At 35.8% G+C, this 4,862-nt stretch overlaps 1 long non-coding RNA gene across 1 annotated transcript; it reads left to right on the top strand.

Annotated features, from left to right (window-relative positions):
• Window positions 1-1,390: 1,390 nt before the first annotated feature.
• LOC135318864 (uncharacterized) lies at window positions 1,391-4,555 on the top strand. Its single transcript, XR_010377252.1, has 2 exons — window positions 1,391-1,708; window positions 2,258-4,555. It is a non-coding gene; the product is annotated as an uncharacterized LOC135318864 (long non-coding RNA).
• The last annotated feature ends 307 nt before the right edge of the window (window positions 4,556-4,862 follow it).

Genomic DNA, 4,862 nt, shown 5'->3' with positions numbered 1-4,862 from the left:
AACCGGGACCACAGGTGTGGGGGACATGAAGGTCACTGTCTGAGAAAGTGGCAACAGGCCATTAACAGCAGTGAGGGTGTATGTGTCAGGGCTGGGAGGTGGGGTAATTCTTAAATCTTAGTTCACATGTAGACTACAAGAGACTGGGTGTGGAGAAGCCAAAGTCAGGGTGAGGAAAAGTAGTGGGGTATTTTTGTAGAAGGACACACTGAGGCTTGGTGATGTGTTAAAAATGGGGGAGTACCACTGGTTTTCTGTTTGGGGAGGCTAAAACCGACAGCAGTGGAATGAGAGGTGGATTCTAGGAAAGAAAGGACATGGTGATGAAGTGAAGACACTTTTCTGGGGAGGTGAAGAGACTGGAACAGAAGTAAAATGTCTCTTTTCTCCAAAGTGATCCTCAAAGGCACAGAGAGTTCAGAAGTCTCCCATTCTTCTCCCATTACCAGCTGCTTTCAGGGACTCCATGAGGGATAGGGAAGCCATCTGCTTGATTATCACAGTAGAGAGCATCCTTGGTGAAGTGGAAAAACTTAAAAATTATATTTGAAATTATATTTTCTGAAGGCATCCATTTAAGAGGTTGCCATTGGGATTCTTTTTTGAGAAGACTTGGAATTACAAATAAGTGCAAAGTATCCATTGAGATCTGCCCTCTCCAAAGTGGCAGCTGCTAGGGGGGAGGGTATAGCTATGTGATAGAACATGTGCTCAGCATGCACGAAGTCTGGGTTCACTCCCCAGTACCTCCATTAAATATAAATCAATAAATACCTAATTACCCTCCCAAACAAACAAAACAAAACAAAGCACAGGAAAACAAAGTGGCAGCCGCTAGCCACATGTAAATATTGCTTGCTTGATACATAGCCAGCTGAAGTTGAGATGCTCGGTATATGTAAAATAGACTCAGATTTTGAAGGTCTAGTATGAATAAAAGCATGTGAAATATCTCATATATTTTTCTGTTGATTATATGCAGCAATGATAGTATTTTGGCTCTATTGGATTAAATATAAATATATTGCTAAAATCAATTCCTTTTTTTTTTTTTTTTACTTATTTAAAAAAGTTGGGGAGGCTTCTGGAAAATTCAAAATTGCATGAGTTGTTTGCATTATATTTGGACATCTCCTGAGTTGATTTACCAGAAACATACTTTTGCCAGTCCTGTTCATTTTATGAAGTTTTGTTTAATTATTAGAATTACGTTTTCATGCTGTCACTTTTACCAGCCTTCTGTATGAAATCAAGCAGTAAGGAGCTAGCATTTTTGGTTTTGCTTTCTGAATTTGATGAATGACTGCATTACTGTTTTGTGTTTTCTTTCCCAAAATTTAACTGTGTGCTGGTTAATTCCAGGATGGTGATGTCTGAGTTTTTTGTTTTTTGGTTTTTTTTCTTTCCCTTTTTAAAGGTAAAATTGCACCATCCTGGAAATAGTTATCTCAGGGTATTAGGAATTATTTTTTAAAACATTCACCTCTCAAAATTCCTTCACTGGGCCTGGCAGCTCACACCATGACTGTATTTCTCTTTAGAGCTGCATTTTCAATACATTTTATTGATGTATATTTGATTTACAATTTTGTGTTAGTTTCAGGTGTACAGCAGGGTGATTCAGTATATATATATTTTTTTTCTTTTTCAGATTCTTTTCCACTGTAGGTTATTACAAGAAATTGAATATAGTTCCTTGTGATATACAGTAGGTCCTTGTGCTTACATATTTTATATATAATGGTGTGTATCTGTTAATATGGCCTCTTTTTGGATGCAAACAACATACTTTGGGGCTCGGAGCCTTGAAAAACGAACACTACTAAGGCCATCCGCCCATGCTTTGGGGGCTTTCTGAGTTTGTCTGCCCCCCCAGGGGAAGGGAATGGCTCTTGTCATGGGATGTGATGGTGCTTGGGCATCAGGGCTCTTTCCTGTAGCCGCGGCTGTGTGTCCTCATTGAGCAGGGCAGAAAAATTGATGCCTATGCTGAAGTGGACAGGGGATTCTGTGGACAGTGTGTTCTCACAGTATTATCTTTTTCTGAGTGGCAGGGGATAATTATTTGACAACTTCTGTGTGACTGACAAGAAATGTGTGTGGTAGAATAGCCTTTCACATCTTACATCTTGAAGCAGTCATTTTCCCTCCCTTTTTACAAAAGAATTTATGTTGTTGGGAAAACTACTCGTTAGGTGGACTTACCATAGTCACAGCCTTATGCCACTTAAACATATTTTCTTCTTGTGCTTTCCAGAACATTGTAAAGCTGATAGAAAGAAAACAAGCAGGAGGGAATTCTCCTAAACTCATTCTATGAAGCCACCATCAGTCTGATACCAAAAACAGGCAAAGACACCACCAAGAAAGAGAATTAAAGACCAATATCACAGAAGAACATAGATGCAAAAAATCCTCAAGGAAATACTACCAAATAGAATGCAACAGCACATAAAAAAAGATCATACATTATGATCAATTTGGGTTCATCCCAGGGACACAAGTGTGGTTCAACACATAGAAATCAATGTAATAATTCACAACAACAAGAGAAAGGACTAAAACCACATGATAATCTCAATAGATGCAGAAAACACACTTAATAAAATTCAATGGAGAACTATAAAACATTGATGAAGGAAATTAAAGAAGTTTCTAAAAAATGGAAAGATACCACATGCTCCTGGATTGGAAAAATCAATATTGTTGAAATGGTCATACTGCCCAAAGCAATGTACAGATTTAATGTGATCTCTATCAGATTACACAGGACTTTTTTTTTTTAATAGAATTTGAACAAATAATCTTAAATTTATATGGAACCACAAAAGACCCAGAATTGCCAAAGCAAAAATGAAGAAAAAGAATGAAGCTGGAGAAATAACCCTCCCAGACTTCAGACAACACTACAGAACTACAGTCATCAGGACAGAATGTTATTGACATAAACACAGGCTTATGGATCAATGGAACAGACTAGAAAGCCCAAAAATAAACCCACAGACCTACAGTCAATTAGTCTTTGACAAAGATAGGCAAGAAAATACAGTGATTAAAGACAGTCTCTTCAGCAAATGGTGTTGGGAACACCGGACAGCAACATGCAAATCAATGAAGTTCGAACTCCCACACGCCATACACAAAAATAAACTCAAAATGTCTTAAAGAATTAAATATAAGGCAAGACACTGTAAATCTCCTAGAAGAAAACATAGGCAAAATATTCTCTGACATAAATCTTAGCAATGTCCTCGTAGGGCAGTCTACCCAAGCAATAGAACACCTAGAAACCTCTTCATTCCACGATTCCACAGTGTTCAAAACAGTAATTCACTTGTGCAGCTGGGTAATAAGCCACAGCTGCCAGACCACTGGACTTTTCTAGATTTCTTGTAATGTCAAAGAAATCCAGAAAAGTCATTTGCTATTTGAAGAAATCTTTGTTATCTCATTTTACAGTTAAAATTTTTTATTCCATTTTTCTAAAATTCAAAACTTCTGATTATATTAATGCATAATCATACAGACACACTTGTCAGGTGTACAGACTACACTTTTTTCTTATCATTATAAACAAAGTTCAATTAATCAAGAAGTTACAATGAATTACAAATTATGTCCTAGGACATGAAGCAGATACAAAACATGTGAAAAAGAGCAATCTTTATGATAATTTGGAATCTAGCTGGAGACATAAGTACTATGTTGTGCCATCAAACAATTACTTGGTTTTGTGTTATATTCCAGATATATAAAGGAAGTACCAAGAGAAGAAATCTTGTGTGACTTGAAACATGACATAGCTTTGCACCTGAAGGACACTCAGTAAAAACTAAATGAGGGAACAAATGAATGAACAAGAAAAACCAGCATAGCTGTGCAGATACATAGGCTTGAGCAGGGTTTTCAACAACCAGCAACACAAAATCTGCTCCTCGCCAAAGAAAAGCCCTCAAGTCTAAATACACACCTGAAATATTTCATTGAGTCTAAAGGCACATATCTGTTTTCATGTCTCAGCTTCTCAGAAATTGATGAGATGCCATAATTTAAAGTGGGGCATTTTTTCTTTCTAATAGTTAAAATAAATGTGTATCTCAAGCATCTTAAATTTGATCAAACATATTGATTGACTCTAAACAAATGTTATTGTATGTAATATGATTTCAAAATTAATCACTTAATACATGTAAATTTATATACCTTATTATAACTTTTATTATACATAACAGCTCAAAAACTTAACGAAAGCCAATGAAAAATTGTGATGTCAAATCCTGTAAGATCTAATTCTTAAAGTTTCAAAACATAAAACAACAAAATTACAACCACTACAAACTCATACAGCACATCTTAAAATCTAGAGCATGCAGAATCTGCAATGTTACTGCAAACGGTGCTGTGAGGTAAATAACTGCAGATACTGTAAACAAACCTGTTATAGAAATACGGAAGATATTCTTCCCATTTTACACTAAAAGGTGGAAAGCTGGGGAAAAGAAAATAATTTTTGTTGCTATAATTTTATCTATAAATAAAAGAATAAAATACTGACCATCTTAACATGTAGAAGTTTTACTGAAAAAGAAATAGAAAGGTGTTAACTTCATATTAATGAATTTCATATTCACTTATAAATTACTCTAAAGGAAAACTCACACAATCAACATAATGCAGTAACATAAAACAAGCAACCTGCTATATTTTATTTTGACTGGGGGAGATGCCATTTTTTTTAAAAAAGGAAGCAATGAATTTGCCAATGTCTGACTATTATCAGTCAGCTAGGGAAACATTTTATAGTCTACTGGAAAAGTGCAAACAGGCATGAATTAAACTGCTGACACAACCTTAGTAAAGCA

This window comes from Camelus dromedarius, chromosome 22 (assembly GCF_036321535.1).
Source record: "Camelus dromedarius isolate mCamDro1 chromosome 22, mCamDro1.pat, whole genome shotgun sequence".
NCBI lineage: Eukaryota > Metazoa > Chordata > Mammalia > Artiodactyla > Camelidae > Camelus > Camelus dromedarius.
Note: the sequence above shows the minus strand (reverse complement) of the source record. Positions and strands in the feature narration are given on the sequence as shown.